The 23378-nt window shown below is 41.7% G+C and overlaps 1 protein-coding gene and 1 non-coding gene across 17 annotated transcripts in view; both read left to right on the plus strand.

Moving 5' to 3' along the window:
- Positions 1-23378, plus strand: part of L3MBTL4 (L3MBTL histone methyl-lysine binding protein 4) — a 468276-nt gene that overhangs the window by 395320 nt on the left and 49578 nt on the right. The window lies entirely within an intron of this gene.
- Positions 9822-9938, plus strand: LOC115931516 (U5 spliceosomal RNA). Its single transcript, XR_004067987.2, has one exon. It is a non-coding gene; the product is annotated as a U5 spliceosomal RNA (small nuclear RNA).

Raw genomic sequence — 23378 nt, forward strand, 5'->3', positions numbered from 1 at the left:
TGTTTTTACACTGTTGGTGGGAGCGTGAATTAGTTCAACCGTTGTGGAAGACAGTGTGGCAATTCCTCAAGGATCAAGAACCAGAAATACCATTCGACCCAGCAATCCCATTACTGGGTTTACACCCAAAGAATTATAAATCATTCTACCATAAAGACACATGCACACATATGTTTATTGCAGCACTATTTACAGTAGCAAAGACTTAGAACCAACCCAAATGTCCATCAATGATAGGCTGGATAAAGAAAATGTGGCACATCTGGACCATGGAATACTATGCACCCATAAAAATGAGTGAGTTCATGTCCTTTGCAGGGACCATGGATGAAGCTGGAAGCCATTATTCTTAGCAAACTAACACGGGAACAGAAAACCAAACACCGCATGTTCTCACTCATAAGTGGGAGTTGAACAATGAGAACACATGGACACAGGGAGGGGAACATCATACAGTAGCACCTGTTGTGGGGGTGGGGTCAAGGGAGGGAGAGCATTAGGACAAATACCTAATGCATGTGGGGCTTAAAACCTAGATAATGAATTGATAGGTGCAGCAAACCACCATGGCACATGTATACCTATGTAAAAACCTGCACGTTCTGCACATGTATCCCAGAACTTAAAGTAAAAAACAAACAAACAAACAAAACACCAGCTGTTTTACTGGTGAGTGGACGTGCAAGTTAATTAAGATTCCTGGTTGCAAGAATATTAATAATCTAGGTTTTATTGTTGTTAAATTTAACATAACATGAGGAAAATTAAGGCAATAAATTGTAGATTTGATCTTAGCTTAGAAACCAATTCGTTATGTGACCTTTGGTAAGCCATTTAACCTCTCTACTTAGATATTTTCAACTTATGAATGTGACTGTTATTAAACATTCAATATTAAAGTAAATGTTAATTAATATTCAATATTCAACCCCTTATGTTTGTAATCATACTCCCAGTCACTATTATAAGTCCTCACTAAACAGCCCATGGTGTTGACAGTGTTACTCAGTGTGGTTATTCTGATCCTCACGTGACATTTTAGATGTTGAAATTGGATAGGTGTTCATGACTTCTTCCTTAGCTCTTCAGCAGATTGAGGGAGTGGCTGGGATTAAAACCCACAGTCGTATGTTTTTAATCAGCTGCTGTCTTTAGCTCACCGTAAGTTCATCAGACTGTCTCCCACAGCTTATTGTCTACCACTTTCTCAGGAAGTTGGTAAAGATTAACTCTTACTTCTTGCTAAAGTCATTGCAAATTGGAAATGTTGAATAATACAAATACAAGTTGACCTCCTGGAGATAAGACACTGGCATTGTAAAACACAGCGATGATATTGTAAAATATTTTAACTAAGGAAAATAACCCCACTTGAAATAATGGTCAAAGGGGCACCCACCTAAATTTTCTTTAAATTCTATATACCAAGCCTTTTCCTTTCTTCTAATCTAGGACACCAGAATTTGTCTTTTGTTCTAACCATACTTTGTTATGATGTCCTATTTTTATATTTCTAAGGCTAAAAGAATGTTCATTGTAGAAAGAATCAATGGGAGGAAAAGACACATGAGAGAAGTCAGTCATATCATGATGAATCTGCCAATTTACTGAGTTTTTGTTCATCTGCAGCTGACGTAGTTTAAGTGATAATGTATGACCAACATTTTTTACCCTAACAGCCATCAGATAGATAGAAGCAAAATATTCACTAAAATTTTAGAACAGGGGTCCCCAACCTACAGGCCATGGACAGGTACTGGCCCAAGGCCTTTTAGGAACCAGGCTGCGCAGCAGGAAGTGAGCAGCAGGCTGGTGAGCATTACTGCCTGAGCCCCACCTCCTGTCAGATCAGCGATGGCATTATATTCTCATAGGAGCGTGAACCCTATTGTGAACTGCACATGCGAGGGATCTAGGCTGCACACTCCATATGGGACTCTAATGCCTGATGACCTGAGGTGCAACAGTTTTATCCCAAAACCACCCCTTGCCCAAGCCCCTGTCTGTGGAAAAAATGTCTTCTACGAATCTGGTCCCTGGTGCCAAAAAGATTGGGAACCACTGTTTTAGAATATAGAGCAGCAGTCCTGAAACTAATCAGCAATACAAAACTACACATAGTAAAGGTCTGGAAGAGTTAAACAGAGTGAATGTTTTTAGAAATGGAGAAAAACTGAAATATATTCACACACAAATGCATTAATCAGACACTGATAGCATGAAAAGGCGTAGGCATGTCTGAAGTTTATGATTTGTTTTGAAAAGATGAGATGAACCTTGGTTTTCATTCGATACGGTGAGGTCTGTGGGGTTTGGGGCCAGTGGATGCCCTGTCTGAATTTAGAGACCTCTCAAAGGAGAGGCAGAGGTGACTCTTCTTAACCAAAAAGAGAGTGTCTTTAAAGTAGATCTTTTTGTGACATTTACCTGGGCGATCAGTGCTGCAGCTATCCAATGGATGCTTAGCTATGTGTTCCAGTTCTGGAATGTCATTTTTCCAGGATGATGTCTTGTTTTGTTTTTACCAGAACCAGGATGCTTGTTTTCTCATGCTCTCTGCAAAATTGTAACTTTACTGAGGAATTTGGAAAGATCTTATCAGTATGATCTCCCTGAGGTGCTGAGAGGAGGTGCTGATGGGAAGTCATGAGTAAACAGGGAAAAGAGAAGCCTCTTGGAAGGGAGGGCTATAAATTATTTTTAAACCCCCTCTGTGATTATTTAGCTAAATGCAGGAGGCGTAGTGAACTTTATTTTCAAGTGTGTAACCTTTTCACAGTCATAAACTGCATACCAGAATGTGCAGTGGTTTTAATTAACCACCCTGTTGTGTGAAACCAAAAACCAAACTGAATATGAGGGTCTTTTTTAATACCCATTGATTTGAGTAATTAGAAAAAAAAGGAAGCATTGTAAGCAGCATTCTGCAGCTGAATTTATCCCTGTCTTTTTACTTTTAACTAGAGTTGGAGAAAAAAATGTAAATTAAACTATTTGGTTTCATTTCTTAGTTTGGAAAAATGAGTATGACCAGCAGTAATTAATTAGCAGAGGCACTATTTATGTAATGGTTTCTTTCAGATAGTGTACCTTGAGGGGGAAAGTAGGCAGTTTGCATATTTTGTGGGCTTTAGTGACTATGATTTAGCAAAACAATATCCTGGAATGTATTAGGAAATAAAAATGACAGATCCATCTTGCTGTATTTTCTGCCCTGAAAAGCTATTTATGTAAGTATAAGTGCTGTATTTGTATTGTAGTACAAAGATAGCTGCAAAAGATGGGCTCCTTAGTCACTGTTTTTGAGATGACAGTAAAACAGGGAAAACCGGGAAACCACCACCTGTGTGGTGATTATCAACTCCATATAAAACATGCATGGATATGCTCTCATTTTAAGAAATTCCAATCGATGACCATCCAAACTTCAAAATGCGTAAGTGAGGGTAGTTGTGAACATTGCAAAAGAATGCTGTCAAAGAAGTAATAAGGCCGGACGTGGTGGCTCACGCCTGTAATCCCAGCACTTTGGGAGGCTGAGGCAGGCGGATCACCTGAGGTCAGGAGTTCAAGACCAGCCTGGCCAACATGGTGAAACCCGGTGTCTACTAAAAATACAAAAATTAGCTGGGTATCTTTATTTTTAATCTTGGTGGGACTTCTTCCAGTGTGGGAAAAGTGATCAAATAAGTCACACAGGTAGGTTTTTTAAAGGAGACTAACAGACTTGTAAAAAGCATAATAGCTATGTATTCGCACAGGCATTTTCTTGCAGTTGAACTGCATTGGGTTCAAATAATAAATCTACCACTGAAACACTGCACGAACTTGGGCAAATTACCTAAGTTTTAAACTTCAGATCCCACTTGGAACATACAGGATAATTGTACTCTTCCCCGCGTGGCTGAAGACAGGTGAGGTGTGAAAGGTACAGCCCCACACAGGCACACAGTTTATTATCACGGTATATGAATACAGTTTTCAGTTACAATTACTTTAAATACCTCTTCCAGGCAACTTTAATAGTTGTAGACTATTAAACTCTCCCCTTCTCTTTACATATTTCCCACAATGTCCGGCATGGTGCTTATCAAAAAGGGGTACTTGATAAATGCTTGTAGCATGTTGAATTATTTGATCCTGATTTATTTACTTTCTCGTTTCATAGAAAGCTAAATTAGTCCACAGGAAATTAGCCATGTATTTCTACACTTTCCACTGGAATGTTCTTCATTCTATCAAAAGGAAAGAAAAGCTGGCTCACTTTCTGCAGATTTTTTACTTTTCCATTTGAGTTTTAAGGACTATTAAAAAATAGGACTTTCTCTTATCTTTCCACGTCATGAATCAGTGCACTCAAATGCAAAGATCATTTTCCACTTTTCTGATCTTTTCCAGTTTTATTATCATCTCCAAAGCTAATGAGAGCCACTGCTCCCTATCTATTCTCTGCTACAGAAGTCAGTATGTCTAGCCACATAAATGATTTCTTTTAAACTCTTAGTATAGCCACGCCTTTACTGGAAAGGAGCAGGAAACAGTGCCCAGGGAGCGACCTCACTGTATTGAGCTCTGCCCTCCTACCAGGCATGCCTTCCTCAGGGCTTTGCATCTGTAATCTCACTTATCCTCGCAGCATCCCACAGGCCCTTGTTTTACCAGTGAGTAACCAGAGGCCTAATGGGATTAAGAAATTTACGCAAGGTCAGGAGGCTCAAAAGTGAGGGTGGGAAGAGTCAAACCCGAGCAGTGTGACTCCAAGGCGGGAATCTTAACCACTGCCTGAGGACTAACAGCAGCACCTCTGCCTTTGTACAGAAGGCACAAATATGTGCTCAGTGATACTTCTTGATACATAAAAGTAAAAAAGAGAAAACATTTTGAAATGCATAAACTTTGGATTTCACTCCTGCCTTACTCGTGGCCGGGTGACCCTAAGCCAAATCAGGTAGACTTTGTGCCTTAATTTTCGCAAATCGACAACAAATTAAAATATACACCTTACAGAGATGTTGTTGGGATTTGATGTGATAATCCTTATAAAGCAAGTAAGTAGCACTATGCTTGGCACACAGGTGGATGATGAAGCTACTGTAAGACTGATTTTTAAAGACCTTTTGAGCAGTGCTAAATTAGAGCATCAACTATAATCTGTTGGCAGTAAGAAATCATTGGATGTCTATAAACTTGTCCCAGAGGTACATGATCAGATTTGTGTTGTTGAAAAAATGACTTTAAAAGCATTGTGGAGGCTGTAGTGAGTGGGAGCAGAATCAGAGATAAGGCACGTGGTCAGAGGTTTCCCTGAGGTCTAGGCAAAAGGAGGTGAAGCTTTGAGCAGAACGGTGGTCATAGACACAGAAGCACAGCTCCTTGAATACTGCAGAGAAGGAACTAAAGGGATTGAGCTGCCATTTGGAGGTAAGGAAATGAAGTGGTTACACATGGCCTTGTAATAGCAGCTGGGCATATGGTGAATATGGTGATGCTATTAACCACAAATAAGAAATACTTGTGGAGAAATAGATTGTACGGTGAAGATCATGAGGCTAATTTGAGAAAGGCTGAATTTTAGATTTCCTACCAAAAATCACAGAGAAAATGTTTATTAGAAATTGGCCCAGGGTACAGAAGTTACATCTGAGACACAGATCAACATTTGGGATTAATAGAGAGAGTGGCAGAAGATGCCTGGTAGTAAATGACTATCAGCAGCATCACCACTACCACACTGGGTGTCCCAGCAGTGCTCAGCACATCTTTGTGGCAGGAGGAGGAGGTAGAAGGGAAGGACTAGAGAGTGTGTGTAATGCCTGAAGAGAAAGTGCCTTGGAGAGGAGAGAGGCAGGGGAGGCAGGAAGAGCTGGCAGGGAGGCTGAGAAACCCGCCCCCCCGCTGCACCAGGAGAACTGGGACCAGAGGTGTGCCATGCAATGGCTTCGATTCTCAACTTACCTCCGTTTGTCTATATTGAAAAAGATTTCACAGAAACCCCAAGGATCAGTGTCTTCCCTTTTGTGCACTCCTCACAAATAGTCTGAATGCTGCATGAATCACTTCCATGCAGGGAGGGCCGCAAAAGGCAGTTGCCCCACTGGAGAGCAGTTCCTGTTGCAGGTTACAAAGGGGAACAGGATGGCACGCTGCGGTGCTTCCAACAGATTGTGTCTGAAAATGAGTGACTCATGGTCTTAGCTCTTTGTCACCTTCAGTCTATTTTTCCATTGTCCTTTTTCTGAATTTCTTCACCAAGCTTTATGCTACCCTTCAGATATATTTATTGGCAGTGCCTCCCACAGCTACATGGAAATGCCCTGAAAAAGGGAAAAAAAGTTTCACCATCCTCTGCATTTCAGTGAGGAGACTTGGGTTCAAGATGTGCCTTTGCCTCTGCAGAGCTCCTCCCCGCCCTCAGCCTGCAGCAGGCTAGCTCCTCTATCCTCACAGCCTGGCCCTGCTGTCAAGGTGCCCACTGAGCACCTCATTGCAAAACCCGAGGACTGTGTCCAGGGCTTCACTTACTTGACCATGGAAAAGCGTTGGGCCCGGTGAGACCATTCCCACCTTCTTGAAGTCTACTTTGGCTTCCCAGACATCATCCTAGACTCAGTTTTCTCCCATCTGGCCTTTCCTTCTTTCTCAGATTCCTTTGCTGCCTCCTCTTTCTCTATCTGACTTCAAATATTATTTCGTGGAGCTCTCTTCTCTCCCAGTCTCTGAGTAATTTCACTCAGTCTTATGGCTAATGGCTTCCAAAGTTCTGTCTCCAGCTCCTATCCCCACCTTGACTTTCCTCTGCTTAGTGAGCACGTCCACTCCAGACATACGAAACTAGTTAGTCCAAACCAAATTTATTATCCTATCTTCCAAGCCTAGATCAGAAAATGGCTCCACCATCTAACCAATTGCTCAAGCCAGTAAGCTAGGAGCGTCCTTGACTCCTCTCCTTCACAAATCGCATATATCCAATTAGAAACCAAACCTATTGATTTTACCTCCAAAGTCTTCTCTCTCTCTCTGCTTTTGCAACCTAGTGCAGGCCCCAAGAGTCTCCCTCACTTTGACTACAGGATGGTGTCTCCTTATCTGGTCTTCCTGTCTCTCTGCTTACTTCCCTACATCTTATTCTCCTCGTTGCAGTTAAAGTGATCTTTCAAATCTAATCATGGCACTGAATGCTGAAATCCCTTCAGCAGCCTCTCCAGCAGCCTCAGGATAACCAGCTTTCTAGGACCTTCATGACCTGGTTCTTGCTCACGTCTCTATCCCCATCTGTCTCCTCTGCCTGCCCTCTCACCTCTTGCCTTTGCACATACTGTTTCCTCTTTTCAGAACCTGCTTTCCCCCTTCTTCTCACCTCCACCCAATACCTGACTATATCACAGCCAGCCCTCTCACCTCAGCCTGGACGTCTCTTCCCTCTTTAGTCTGAGTCATTCCTAGCTCCCCCTCCCTCCATCCTTCCCTACAATATGAAAAGGAGCTTTGCTGGTTAATCTCATAAATCCTATAATCCCTATACTTCTCCCATCATAGCATTTATTATACTCTATTTTAATTATTTAACTGTCTTTCCTGTAGAATGTGAGCTCCATGAGGGCAGGGACCATGTGTGTCTTGTTCCTCCCTATATCTGCATTGCCCACCTTAGGGTCTGGCACACAGTAGGTACTCAAGACACTTCCGAATAAATGATGCACCCTGGGAACACAGAGATGGACAAGAGGACATGCCTCCTGTTTTCAAGGAAACAAACTTTTAAAGAAAGAAACACGAATAATTATCACATCACAAGTACTGTAATAGAAACACACATGATCTAAATTTGTACAGAAAAGGGAGTGGCTAACTTTGTCTGGAAGACATGAGTTGATCTTTAAAAGTGTGAGGAGCCAATATAAGATCCATCTTTGGACTTAGCTCTGCTACTAATTAGCTTTTCATCTTGGGTGAATTAACCTGACTTCTCTGAATTGTAATTTCATTCTCTACAAAAGTAGAGATAATACCTCACTTTACAAAACTGTAGGGAGGATTAAATAGACTAATTTAAATGACATATATGAAACCTGGCACCTAGTAGATGCTCAGTAGATAGTAGCTATTTTATCATTTGATTGAAATTCATTTACACAATGCTTCTTGAACTAATTAATGCACCTGAAGACGAACGAAGAAAAAAGAATACATTTCTTGAATGTGACTAAAATTACAACTTCAGCTGGGTCAACATGAGGGGGTTTCTAAACTACAGTCTAGTATATAATTTATCATTTGCCTCCATTAAACTCTAATGAACTATTGAGAACCAAGGGGACAGTCCTTACACAAAAAGTCTTATTTTACCACAACCTAGGGAATTATTTGCACTGTTGCCTTCATGCTTAGAGTAACTTACTAGCTCTGGGTCATCTTTATTCATCCAGATATTGATTCTACATGATATCACATAATAAGCTCTTGCCTCATCAGCCTAGTATACTTAGGGAGGTATACTTTAATGGTATAAAATCTGTGACTGTCCGTGAAGCAGCAGAAATGCATTTGAAGACATTTGCAATGAATATAATTCTGATTCAAAGCTATAGGTAATATCCATGCATCTCCCTTTGTTTCCTTGGGGAAAGACTAACGCACTATAAGCCTATCTTTTTGATGTTGATGATTAATCCTAAGAGATAATATTATGACATTTCTATCAACCACTTTCACCTCACTTTCAGGATGCCAACAAGTTGATTTCAGTTAGTTTGGGGTCCCTGAGATAATGTTAAGTCATTAATTAACTTGCGTAGCCTCAGGCATCTTTGCTGGAATCCTTGCTGCTGTCTCTTCCTGTGCTAATCAGAATCTTTGCTCTGATTGCTTCCAGACCTTAACTCTTTCAGAGCACAGACATGTCATTGGTTTGACAGTTCCTAAAAATTATCCAGTTGTCTAATAATTCATGCTACTGTTTAGATATTCAGAAGTCATCTGTTTACAAGAAGAACAAATTCCAACTGGCCCTCAGAATTCAGAGTAGAGCGGAAACGGTAGGGCTTTCCCTGTTTTAGAACATTTAAGGAATCACACAGTATGCCCACAGCACACGGAACGTCTTTCACTTCTGGATGTAGCTGATGCCACTAAAGTCTTTAGTACATGGTCAGTGGTAATGGCCATTCTAGAATCTACCAGGCTTTCCGTGGGTAGGAGAAAGGGTTGGTGTCATCCTTTACTTCAGAATTTCCCATGGTTCTAGCCTTTGCAGTGGGGGCTCAGCCCTGCTGTTCATCAGAATCACCCGTGCAGCCTTTGCTCACGTGCACATGCTCAAGCCCCACCTGAGACCAGTTCTGGAAATGGAGCCAAATGTTGGTATATTTTTCACTTTTAGGGGTGATTTGGATAAACAGGTATGGTTGGGAGTCACTGTCCTTGGGGTGGGCAGCCTCGGTTCGACTTTCCAGCTTCCTCTCCTGCTGCACTCAGGACTCTGCCCGATCAATCACTTGCACATCTCCATCTTCATGGTGTCACCTCTACCGTGAGCCTCCTCTTCCTCTCTACTGAAATCCCAAACATTTCTTAAAATAGTGGCTCTTATACCTTACTATGCATAAGAAAAACCCTGTAACATCTGAAAAAGTTCTGTTTCCAGCTTTCCCTGCCCTAGAGGTTCTGCTTCAATGGGGCTGGCATAGGGTGTGCACAGGACATTTTTTTGTAAGCTGTCCAGTCAACTCCAAGGCAATCATGGCTCTGGTCTGAAAACGACTGCTTTCCGCTTTTCTCTGCACAGCCTTCCCCAAATCCAGCTCTCAGAATTAATTGCTCTCATGCTCTGGTTTCTTGTCAGAATGACTAAATCTTTCACCTTTTACTAAAGATTCCCATGGAGAGGGACAGTTGTGAGTTCATAACCAAACTTTTTAAGGCCTTGCTTAGGCAGGGCTAAATGAAAAGTTTAAAAAAAATAAAAGAATTAATTGCTCTTTCCTCTGATCAGAGCACTTCACTCATCGCACTGGTGTGCACTCTCTGCATGATATTATGGGCTGTTACCCAAGGGTCTGCCTCCTCATTTAACGGGCAGTCCTCAAGGGCAGGGACCATGCTATCCTCAATTTTGTGTTCCTGCCCTTAATTCAGTGTCTGGCACAATTCAGAAAATGTATGTCAAATAGACAGTAGTGTTTTGTGACATAATATGTATTTATAATTTAAAATTACAGTGTAAAATCTAGAAAAAGTAAATAAAATTCCACAGCTGCTGCTCTGTGACTCAGCGTCAGTGTCAAGAGGAGACTGTCAATGGAGACTGTTTTCTTCTCGATTTGGGGTGGCTGTGGCGCCAGCATCTCTCACGCTGTCACTGCTTGAGAAGTGTCTCCAGTCAGCAGCAGGCCCAGACTGTCCACTCTCATTTCAACTGCATTTAAATCCATTTTGCATGTTTCTTTCAACATCAGCTTTTGAAATCATTTTCCAAGAAGAAAACAATCTCTGCTGGAGATGCTGAATGCTCGTGGCCATTTTCTTCTTTCTTTTTGCCAGATTTCTGTAATGGGCAGGACCAGCATCCCGTGAAGGGCGTTGTGTTCACCTCATGACCACGGGCTCCAGGGAGATGGTAGGCTTCATCCCTCAGCTCAGGTGGGCCATTTACCACCCCCTCTGCTCTGGGCCATTTACCACTCCCTCTGCTCAGCTCTGCCCTGAGAGGCGGATGGTCAGGAGGCTGTGGTACCCCTGGCCTGGCTGCTTCTCCATGCCCCTTCCCCACAGGCTCTCTCTCCACAGCGTCTTTTCTCTGCCTGCTGCACCCCTGTCCTCTGCCCACCACTTGGCTCTTCACCCTTCAGGTCTCCGTTCAGCTATCATCCTCACCAGGAAAACTTCCCAATCCTCCTAAAACGAAGTCAGGGGCTCCCATGTTCTCCTATTTGTTTATCATAGGTATTGTAGACTTAGCAAATCATGCTATTAGTTAAATCACCTGTTTGCCAGGCATGCAGAGTGGTATAATAGACTTTGGAGACTCAGAGCAGGAGCAGGAAGGGGATAAAGGATAAAAAGCTACATATTGGGTACAATGTGCACTACTCGGTGTGTCTCTTTGCACAGAGACTGAGCTTTGTGCCTCCATTCCTGGCCTTCATGGGCCACAAAGGTGTCTTTGCAGTTTCATTCCTATGAAGAATATTTGAGTTAGAGATACTGAGCTAGTCCCTGTGGAACAATCAAAGGATAAAAACACATGCCCCTTACCTGCAGATTGCTTTCAGAGAAATTAAAGCCATAATCACACAGGTAAGATTACACAGATCAGAGCCAAATGGTGCCTAAGGAGTGACCATTGTAGTTGGTGTCCCAGTATCTGCAGCATGTAGTTCGAAATTCCAGCCGTCTCTCAAAGTCCACCTCCATCTGACCCCTCCCAAAGGCTCCATCCGTGCCCCTGCTGCTCCCCCAGAAGAGTCCTCTTCTCTAAACACATGGTCTGTTCCTTGCCCTCCAGATAAACCATGCCAACCCCACTTCCACACCTTCCAAGCAGTGAAGCTCCACCTGGAGTATTTCCCTTGCTCTGTCTCCTGACATGCCCTGTCCTGTAGTGGAGGCCTGCCCTGACCATCCAGCCAAGCGTTCATCTTCTGCAGTGGTCACAGGACACTCAGTAGAGACTGCACCGAGTTGTGAATTTTTATTTTTATTTTTTATTTTTGAGACAGAGTCTCGCTCTGTCATGCAGGCTGGAGTGCAGTGGTGCGATCTTGGCTCTCTGCAACCTCCGCGTCCCGGATTCAAGCGATTCTCCTGCCTCAGCCTCCTGAGTAGCTGGGACTACAGGTGCATGTCATCATGCCCAGCTAACGTTTTTTGTATTTTTAATAGAGACGGGGTTTCACTGTGTTAGCCAGGATGGTCTCGATCTCCTGACCTCATGATTCTCCTACCTCGACCTCCCAAAGTGCTGGGGTTACAGGCATGAGCCACCGCACCCGGCCATGATTAATTTTTTTGTAAGTGCTTTCTCCCCTCAAGCACCATAGTTTATTTCTTTTTCAATTCCCAGTGCTCGGTGCAAAGAGTACTGGCTCAACAAATATTTGGAGATGGTAGTCACTTCTGGCTGGAGAAGTCAACAAAGATTCCTAGAGGATGTAACATAAAGGAAACGTTGTTCTAGATCCCCCAAAGGCTCCTGGGACCTAAAACTCCAAGTTCCACATTTTTGGTACTGTGATGAGAAGAGTCTCTGGGTTTAGGTCTTATCTCTCGGTGGCACTGAGTGTTGACCATGGCTTGCCATCCACCCCCACCTTCTGCAAGCTTCTCAAACACCATGTCCTTCTGGCTTCCTTCCCACATAACCGCCCCTTCTTCTTCTTGGACTCCGTAACTCAAAATTTGATTACTAGGAACCCTCTCCTTTCTCCAGACCTTATGTCTTCTCTACACAGTCCCTCTGGGGGACATCATCTACTCCATGGCCTCAGTTAGCAGTGTTTGTGCAGAATACTTTGAAATCTACCTGTGTCTTCAGCCCTCATCTCTATCCTGAGCTCCTAACTCACAAATTCAGCTGCTTGCTAGATACTCCATTTGTATGACCCCAAGCACTTCCCTCATCATCTTTCCTCCACGCAAACCTCCCCTTCCTCCCTGATCTCTGGGTCAGTAAAGGCATCCCCTTATATCCACCCACTTCAGTCTACTCCTACTGTGACTGCCTGAATCTAAGCCACCAGGATTTCTCACTTGATTTCTACAAGGGCCAGTCCTCCCACTCTTCCTGTTTCCACCATTGCCCTGTGTAACTAATCCTTTCTTCACACTGCACACCAAAGTGACATTTTTGAAAGTCAGATGTAATCAAGTAATGTTTCTGCTTGAAGCTCGCCAAAGTTTCCCCAATATTCTTGGGGTAAGGTCAAGTTTTCTTAACAAAACCCTTTGTCCTCTATTCCCTTCTAGCTCCTCTTCCCCTATTCACCATCTTCTCTGCTTCCTGCCCCACTCTGAGCTCCAGCCATGTGGACTCTCTGTTCTGTTATTCTAGTCCTCCAGGCTCCTCTCACCTCTGGCTTCTGATCACATGCACACACGCCCCTCACTTTGCCATCCCCTGCTAATCGAGATTTGGATGCCAGTGCAGACTTCACTTACCCTGCAGCCATCTCTGACCTCATGATCTGGATGGGGCACGCTTTTCTTTTCTGCCTGAGCAGCCTCTACTTCTCCTCTCCAGGACCTTACCATTCTGTATTGTAGTTGCTTGCATAATTGTGTGCTCAGTAACAATTTGCCTACAGGATGGATGGATGGACGATCTGTTTCCTGAAAAGGTAGCTTCTATGAAAATCAGGCTTCTTCAAAGAAGAAGGCCCACATTACAGAGAATTCATCAGTGGTAGGTGAAATTTTAAGAGATGGTAGAGAAGTGCCACAAAGTATTTTACTTTAAGGATGCATTATGTCTGTGTAACCATTATCTTTATACAGCACCTTTAAAACTCAGTTTTGTCCCAACAACAGCCCCATATGAGGCAGAAGAAGCAGAAAGAATTGATTTTCATTTACCAAAGAGAAAATCGAGGCCCAGAGTAATGAAGTCTCTGGCCAAAGGTCATACTGGGCTCTTGACCTTGAACTAGAAGAGAAGTCTTCTCATTGCCAGCCACAAACCTCCACAGACCACTTCCCAGGCTGCCTGCCCTCAGAGTGGCTATGAGAAAACGGAGTGACTTTCTTCTCTCTACCAGGAAAGACCTGGTACCAAGAGAAGGAGAAAATAGTTGAGAAAGCATATCACAAGAATAGAACAAATATCAGATCAATCCCTTTTATCACTCAGTCATTCAGCAAATATTTCTGGTTGCCTAATACGTGCCAGATTTGAGGATCATCATAGACAAAACTGGAAGCTATGTCTGCCTCATATGTACAGTAGGAAAGCCAGACTAATCAAAAACATGGCAAATCCTGCAAAATTCGAATTGCAAGACCTCTGAAAGGCAGGCATATGCAGTACTTCAAGAGCAGATGGCAGGGACGTTGGACCAGTCACAGAGGGCCGAGGACGCGCTAAGGAACTTAGGCGTTCACTGGGCAAGGGTGGGGCTAGGGCTGCCAAGGGTATGAGCAGAGTGAGAAGATGGGGAGAGACAGCAGGAATCTATGAGTGTCTTGGAAGTGGAAGGATCAGAAGAAGAGCACAGCTCCTCATCATCATAGAAAAGTGGAGGAAGTATTTAACTGAAAGTTTTTTACACATTGCATTCTGAGTCAGCCCAAGACTGTGTTCCAGCCAATTGTAGCTGACAAGTGAGGGGAAGAGCAAGACAATGCAGGAAGCTGGAAGGAGAGAGAGCTGGCACGGAGAAGGAGCGGGTGAGTCTTCCCTTCACTATGATGTTCTAACTTTAAAAAGCTGCCTCCCATTGCCAGCGGGGCTGGGGTTCACCTGCCAGTGCCTGCCGCCTCTAGGTCCTCATTGCAAGTCAGTCCACACTGAGACATTCCTTCTGGCATCAGAATTGGACCTACAAGGACCCTGCAGTGAGTGACTGGAAGGTTTGATTATTTGTTTCCCCTTAAAAGAGTGAGCCTGTGTTTGAGGGAACCACTTGATCACACTACTCCATCAGGCGAGGAAAACAAAGCCAAGACCTGAGGAACTGTGCTGCGATGGGGACCTCTGGCTGCCCCTTGGAGAAGAGAAATGGGAGAAGCAGAAAGGAGAAGAGAGGAGAGGTGCCAGAAGCAAATTAGAGATGGAACGAGAGACAAGCTTGCACAGAGAGTAAAGGCACAGCATGTTTATAAAAGTGCTCAGATCCACAAGAAACTGCACGTGTTCCCATGGATTCTTACAGGGAGTTTTTGTTCGTTTATTTGTTTGTTTCTTAGAGACAGGGTCTTGCTCTGTGGTGTAGGCTGGAGTGCAATGGCGCAGTCATAGCCCACTGCAGCCCCAAACTCCTGGGCTCAATCGGCTAATTTTTTTTTTTTTAATTTTGTAGAGACAAGGTCTCACTATGTTGCCCAGGCTGGTCTTGAACTCCCAGCCTCAGGTAGTCCTCCAACCTTGTCCTCCCAAAGTGCTGGGATTATAGGCATGAGCCACTGTGCCCAGCCTCTTACAGAGAACTTAATACAGAAAATGCCAGGGCATGCCATCACCACTAATCAAAAGAGAAACATGGTTAATCCTGTTGATTTCTGACAAAACTGACATTAAAATCTGATGTTTGTGTATGCTTTTAAAATTATCTACACCAGAGATTTGAAACCTGCAGTTCTTCTTTATCTCCTTTTTGTTGACTTGCTTGTTTCCTAAGAGATTTTTCTCCTTGTTGATATTTATTTCATCAGTTGGAAAACATAACTATACATCCCTCAGTGCATTTGCTGTGGCCCTCCCTGACAGCTCTGAGGATAACCGTTCCTCCATTCTTCATCTTGATTGTTTTGTGATCTTCACTCCATGTTTTCTGCTTTTCCTCTAATCTGCGTCCAGTTTCTAGATGTTAGCTGTGCCAGGCTTTACAGCACAGGTACCTGAGCTGACTTCTGAAATGTCTCTCCTCCCATCTTCGTAGTCCAGCAGCCCGCAGGTTTAAGGAGTTATTTCAGATTTTATTTTTAAGGAAAACTTGAATTTAATGTGCTTCAAGCCAAAGAACAAAAGAAAAGGTTTCTGTCCAGAAGCAAAGTTTACTACTAATGGGAATCGGAAAAGCAGCCCAGGCCATTGTTTCAATAAACAGTGATGACTTTTCCTTTACTTAAAAATATCCCTTTAACAATGCAACTTCAGCCAAAACTCCTGTCACTTTTTACTATATATTTGCGTTATTACAAGAAACCATGAACATAGGGGAAATAGGCCTCTGTCCTCCATGTCTAATGGGTCTGTTGTATGCCTAAAAGCCACCGTGTTTCCTTTGAGCTGGTCTGATTAATTGCTAGTGACTACTTGCTTGTTGAGGATGGAGAAGTAGTGGAGAGGCACCGAAGGGTATGATATGTCGCTGCCTTCACAAGGGTAAATAAATGCTGGCAACACCTTGGGGTGGAGAGTAGTTCATTTTGAGTAGATTGAGAGAGAAGTAAAAAGCCTTAGTTTCCAGGAAATATTAGAATGGGTAAATAAAAATTCAGATGGGGCTCAGTCAGAATACTGCTCGATTAATACCACAGACTGAGCTTGTCACCTGTCCCCTCCCCTGATTTTCCCTTGAATTCCATAGAACTGTCTATGTCAGGTATCTGTGTACAGAAACTTTGGCCTCACCAGCAAATACTATAATTATTTTGAGGTCATGGGAGGATCCACCTTTATCTCTTGATCCTTTTTTTTTATTGTTTATCTTTCTGAATATGCTATCATGGCTGACAGACTAAATGAGAACTTGTCACATGTCACTTTAGCTTGTCTTCTTGTGTATTTTCAGCCAGCATTAAAAACACATAGAGTGGTAATTAAGTCTTCTTTAGAAATCATTTCTTACTGGTGATGTGCTTTTGGTCCCTTGATGAGACACCATAAGTTGATAAATTATTCTGTTGACAGCAGTAACAACAACAGAGTCTGCATAATTATAAACCCTTCCCATGCCGGCACTTACCAAAGTCATTATCCAGGTTGACTTCCCCACTTTGGAATAAGGAGACCAACATTAGCAGATTATCAGAAATATTCTTGCATTCTGTATTTTGGAAGGCGTCACTGAATCACTTGACAAGTGAAAGGTGATTCTAAAGTCATGGGCATATTAAAGAAATGTTCTTCTTGATGTTTAGCCTTGCCTCATACTGATATTTTATTAAATTTGCTGTCGTAGTGAGGGCTGGTTACGTATAAACCCACAGGGAAGATCCTATGTTTTATTTTGTGAGGAAAGACTTTCTATTTATTTTACTTCCATTTTGCTTTTTTAAAAAAAATAAATAAATAAATTAGACTTCTTCAAGGAAAAAGATGTTATATTATGTAAATAAAAGGAGACAGATGGGTTAAAGCGGGTTGCGGGGAGGATATTTCCATTTTAGCTCAGCTTTGGAAATCTAGGCCAACACTGATAAAAATTGAAGAAACACAGATTGAAACCAGATCTGTCACACAGGAGAAATGTGCAGTATTAATACCGCACATGCAAGTGGTGCTGACTACAGTGATCATTTATGCAGGTGGTGGGGAGGCTCCTTTCCAGTTGTACTTGTTGAGGCTTCATTTTTTTTAATAAGTTGAGTCATCACTGATTAAAAGGAATCACAAACCATTTTTCATGTGAAATTTGGAGGACATTTTGAAGGCACAGCACAGATCCTCTCTGAGCTGCCTGATCCTTCACATTCATCCTGGGTTTCTTATTAGATTAGCAACATTTTAAACTCTAAACTCCAACTTGGTGAGATTTTCATTAGCACTTCTTATTTCATGTTCTGGCTTTTATATTTTAATGCCTGTCTTATCAAGAAAGAGAGAATAGAGGCTTTTTAATCAGAAATGTATTACTTTCAGTTTACCACCTTAAAAAAAAACACTTTGCACCTTGTTGAACATCCAGTCAAAACTAGAATTTAAAAGCATCATGGAAAACACGACAAGGATACAGAAGGCAAACATCGATTTTAAAGAGCCAAAAAAAGACTGGTGATGGAGGGTTAAAGTATGTTTCTTAAAGTCTAGATAAGATGACTAAGGAACTAATGAAATATGATTCTTAAGTCCATAGCTGACTCATAAGAGATAATGGGCAACTTTGTTTGTAGTCTCATTTAAGGCTAAATAGAATAGAACCAAATTAGATTGATTTAAATATCAAAGATGGAAGTTGTGCTAAGAATTCTCGCACACATTTACAGGAAGCCCTTTGTGTCCTTACCCGCAACCACAGAGTCAACCAACTGCTGACTGAAAACATTCAAAACAAGTAAATAAATAAAAGTAATATACAACAATAAAAATAACATAAGTAAAAAACTATACAATACAATATTTGCATTATGTTAGGTATTATTAGTAATCTAGAGATGATTACAGGTATACAGGAGGGTGTGCATAGGTTGTGTGCAGATACACACCATTTTATATAAGGGACTCAAGCATTCTGTCAATGGTATCCAAAGGGGTCCTGGAACCAATTTCCCCATGAATACCAAGGGGCAGTGGTACTAAAACTGGCCTTTAGGACCTTGACTTCTCCGTGGACTTTGGAAGCACAAGCATTGTAATGTGTCGAGTTAGAGAGCCTTGAGTTCCTGGTGGAAACAGGGAAATTCAAGGCTCCTGGGCAGCCTGGACCCAGACCCTCAGGTCTTCACCCAGTCTGTCCTCTGCCGCCTGAGGATGAGAGGCTGGCCTCATCCTGACTGGTCGTTGCTCCTCCAAGGCACATGGTGCTACTAACACCTACCTGTACTGTCAGCCTGAGGCCCCAGCTCCTGGACTCACTCTCTGGCCCTTACGTTTAGGTTGCCATAGACCTCTTGTCCTGCCTGCCCATCTGCCTTTCTGTAACTAAGAATCTTTGCCTGCCAGATGCTCACCTTTCTTGCCACCCCTAGCCAAGGTCATTCTGTCTGAGGTCTGAACCCGCCTTATAGCTCACCCCTCCCAAGGTCTGTGTGGTTCCTCACCACACCTCTGAGCCACTTGTGCCGAACAAGAATCACTGGTATTTATAGCTGGACAATAAGTAATTCCCATCCCACTGAGAGTGTTCAACCCTGAAATGGGTTCCTAAAGGAGGTCTATTGAAGTAGGAGAGGCTCTCCATTTGTCTGAAATGGTTTATGTCAATCCGTCAGACAACACACAGACTGTTGCCTCATTCCTAGACTTAGCAAACATCAGGTTGTATAAAGGCATTGGCAAAAGAAAAGGGCCACATTGTAATAAACAGTACGCAGTTTAGGAATTTATACAAAATCCAAACCCGTGATACTCTGGACTGAATGTTTCTGTTTTCCCAAATTCATGTGTTGAAGCCCTAATCCCCAATGAGGGTAGTAGGAAGTGGGGCCTTCAGGAGGCGTTTAGGTTCAGATTGTGGCCATGAGGGTGAAGCCCCCAGACACGATTATGCCCTTGTAAGAAAAGGAAGAAACATAAGAGCTCTTTCTCCTTCCACACACACACCTAGGAAAGGCCACGTGAGGATACAAGAACTTCCCTCCCATCATCACAGCCTCTCCTCACAGGGCTTCATCAGGTGGTGTTGAAGCCACCAATCTATAGTATTTTGTTGTAGCCCAAATTAAGACACCTGGATAGAAAGTTGTAACATCTCATATTGTTGAGGAGCCCACAGACATCTCTTGTCAGATACAGATCGACCTTCGTTGAGCTGTCACATGCCTCTAGAACAGCAAAAACCAAGCCAAGGCCAAGGTCACAGCCTTCCTGCAGAGGAAGAGTGGGGTCTGTAATTACAGAGCGGAGTGTGGAGGAGGGCTCAGTGTGCTGGGGATGAGGTCTCCCATTCTCACTCTGCAAGGGTAGATCCCCGTGGCCACTTACCATTGGGATCAAAGAAAGGTCATATTTCCTTATGATTTCTCCAGATTAAGCAATGAGATAACAAAAGAAACCACATCTTACAGATCCTCTGGTAAAGCAAAACATAAAACACAACTATCTTAGCATTTTCTTTTGCCTTTTTAATTTGATTTTTGAATAGGTAGCCAGTTCACATGGTACAAAAGTCTCATGTATCCTTGAGTTTCTTTAGGCATAAGCAAGCAAACGTAGTAGATTTTCTTATCCTCACCGTTTTTTAACACAATAAGTAGCATGCTGTATGTACTGTGCTCCCTGGAATTTTTTTCACATAACAGTATATCCTGTGAATTTCAACCCACTCATAAAAAGGGAGCCTCTTCTTAGTGCCTAGAGGGTAGTTCTATAGCTCCATGGTAGTGTTCCACTGGATGGATATATCATTATATTACCACTCCTCCATTGTGGACGTTTGGGTATTTCCAGTCTTCTGTTATTACAAACAATGCTATGGTGAATAACCATGTATATGTGTTATTTTGCACATGTGCTAGTAGGCCTACAGGATAAATTCCCAAAAGTGGAATGGCAGAATGAAACAGAATATACATTTGTTACTTTAATAACCAATCACCCAACATACATAATATATTGATTTACATTCTTTCCTGTAATTATTGAGAACGCTTTTTTCTGAGTACCAATAAAACATGTTATCAAACATTTGAATTTTTTTCCAACAAGGTAAATTGAAAAATTTTATCTTGGTATAAATTTAATTTGCATTTTCTTATCGTGAGTTTTTTTTTAATTACAAGTAAGTTTTTTTCATATGTTTAAGGGTCATTTGTGTTTGATTGGGCAATCTTTCTGTTGCCACGTTAGTTTTTTTCTTAGCAGTTTCTAAGAGCTCTTTATCTTTATGCTTTAGGACACGATTTTTCTCCATGATATGAGTCGCAAATGGTTTTTTTTAAAACCCCATTTTGTTGTCTGGCTTTTGACTTTACTTTTTTTGTGAGTGTTATGTTTGTTTATTTAGTTGGTTGGTTGATTTAGGCTTCACTTGCCCTTGTTTACCAATTTTTTATTTACTCTTGGATTTAATAACAGAGAGAGATCTTTCCCATGCTATGATAGAATTCTGCTATATTTTCTTCAACTTTTTTTATGAGTTTTATTGTTTACATGAAATCTTTTAGCCATTTGGAATTTATCCTGTAATATCATGTCAGCTATGAACCCAACTTAATTTTATTTGTTTTTTGTTCAGAAAGATACCCTGATTCAACACTGTTTACATCATTTCCTTACTAACTTGAGATGCCTCCTTAGCATGTACTAAATTTCCATAAATACTTGGTCTATTTGTGAACTTCCTATTCTGCTCTGTTGGTCTGTCTATGTACTTGTGCCACATTATTTAACTATTGAAGTTTCATAACATGCTTTAATATCTGCTAGATCAGTTGTAGGAGTGAAGAGAATTTTCCTTACTCTCCTTTCTGAAGGTTTGATAATTTGAGCCTATAAAACATCTGGCCCTTATTGGGTTATGGGGTAGTCATTTGCCTGCAATTCCTTCATGCTTATGTACGTTACTAAATTTGTATGCCAGTTTTTTTATATTAGTGAGAAAAATGATGTTTTCTTCTCCTCCCCTTCACACCAGATTTTACTCAATAATATTGCCTTAATGGATGTTTGTCTTTATACTATTAAATTTCTGTGTACTTCTGTTATTTGATTTGTTGGCTTTGTATGATATTCTTTGACTCATAGTTCTTATATATCAAGCAGTCAAGGAACATATTCTGTCTTTGATCTCATGCCTCCCTTTTTTCTCCAGTGTTCTCCATTGTCAGAACGCATGTTCTTGAACTGTTCTGTCCCCTTTGTCTTCTTTGTGTTTTAGACTTATACATACTCAGTGTTCGGCATCAGCCTTCTTGCTGCAGGGCTTCCCCTCTAGAGATATCCTCCAGAAGCACTAATGGGAACCATATTTCTTGAGTTTGTGCGTGTTTAAAACTGTCCGTAACCTGTATATTTGAAGGACAACTTAGACATAAAATTCATTCTTATGCTTTCTTTCCTTGCGTATGTTATAGATGTAGCTTCAGTGTCTTCTGTTTTTTTTTAAAATTATGGTAAAATATACACAATATAAAATTTACCATTTCGAATGCTTATACACTGCTAGTGGGAATGTAAATTAGTTCAGCCATTGTGGAAAGCAGTGTGGCGATTTCTGAAAGAGCTTAAAACATAATTACTTTTCAACCCAGCAATCCCATTTTCAGGTACATACCCAAAGGAACATAAATTTTTCTACCATCAAGATACATGCATGCATATGTTCATCACAGCACTATTCACAATAACGAAAACGTGGAATCAACCTAAATGCCCATCAACAGTAGACTGGATAAAGACGATGTGGTACATATACACCATGGAATACTACATGGCCGTAAAAAAAATGAAGTCACGTCCTTTGCAGAAACATAGATGAAGCGGGACACCATTATCTTAAGTGAACTAACACAGGAACAGAAAACCAAATACCACATGTTCTCACTTATTAGTGGGAGCTAAACATCGAGTTCATATGGACACAAGGAAGAGAACAACAGACAGCAGGGCCTACTTAAGGGTGGAGATAGGAGGAGAGAGAAGATCTAAAAACTACTTATCAGGTACTATGTTTATTATCTGGGTGGTGAAATAATCTGTACCCCAAACCCTCATGACATGCAATTTACCTATATAACAAACCCGTACATGTGCTCCTTTTTGGTGTGTTTGTTTTTTGTGTGTTTTTGAGACAGAGTCTCACTGTGTCGCCCAGGCTGGAGTACAGTGGTGTGATCTCAGCTCACTGCAACCTCCGCCTTCCGGGTTCAAGCGATTCTCCTGCTTCAGCCTTCTGAGTAGCTGGGACTGCACAGGCACAAGCCACAACACCTGGCTAATTTTTGTATTTTTAGTAGAGATGGGGTCTCACCATGTTGGCCAGGCTGGTGTCAAACCCCTGACTTCAAGTTATCTGCCCACCTCAGCCTTCCAAAGTGCTAGGATTACGGGTGTGAGCCACTGTGCCCAGCTGACAAACCCACACACGTACTCCTGAACTAAAAGTAAAAAAAAAAAAAAAAAAAAAAAAAAAAATTTTCATCTTAACCATTTTTATGTGTACAGTTTGGTGGCATTAAGTATATTTTTGTTGTTGTGAGACCAGCATCACCATCCATCTCCAGAAGTTAGTCATCACCTGAAACTGAAACTCTTCACCCGTTAAACAATAATTCCCCATTGCCGCTCCCTGCAGGCCCTGGTAACCACTGTTCTACTCTCTGTCTCTATGAATTTGACTACTCTCACTATCTCATATAAACAGAATCATACAATATTTGTCCTTTTGTGTTCACTTAATGTCATGTCTTCAAGGTTCACCCATGTTGAAGTATGTATCGGAATTTCATTCCTTTTTAAAGGTAAATAATATCCCGTTGGATATATATGACATAATTTATCTGTTCATCTATCAGTGGACATGTTAGGATTTCTTCGGTTTTCTACATGTAAGATCATGTCATCTGTGAAGAGAGATAATTCTCCTTCTTCCTTTTCTATTTGAATGCCTTTCTATGAATTAGAAAGTGTTCCCCCTCTTCGGTTTTCTGTAAAAGTTTGAGAAAAATTGATGATAGTTCTTTAAATATTTGGTAAAATTCACCAGTGAAGCAGTCTAGTCCAGGGCTTATCTTTAACAAGCGGATGTTGATTATTGACTCAATCTCCTAACTAGTTATAGGTCCATTCAGATTTTCTATTTCTTTATGAGTAAGTCATGGTGGGTTTTGTGTTTCTGATAATTTGT

Source organism: Gorilla gorilla, chromosome 17 (genome assembly GCF_029281585.2).
Source record: "Gorilla gorilla gorilla isolate KB3781 chromosome 17, NHGRI_mGorGor1-v2.1_pri, whole genome shotgun sequence".
Lineage (NCBI taxonomy): Eukaryota > Metazoa > Chordata > Mammalia > Primates > Hominidae > Gorilla > Gorilla gorilla.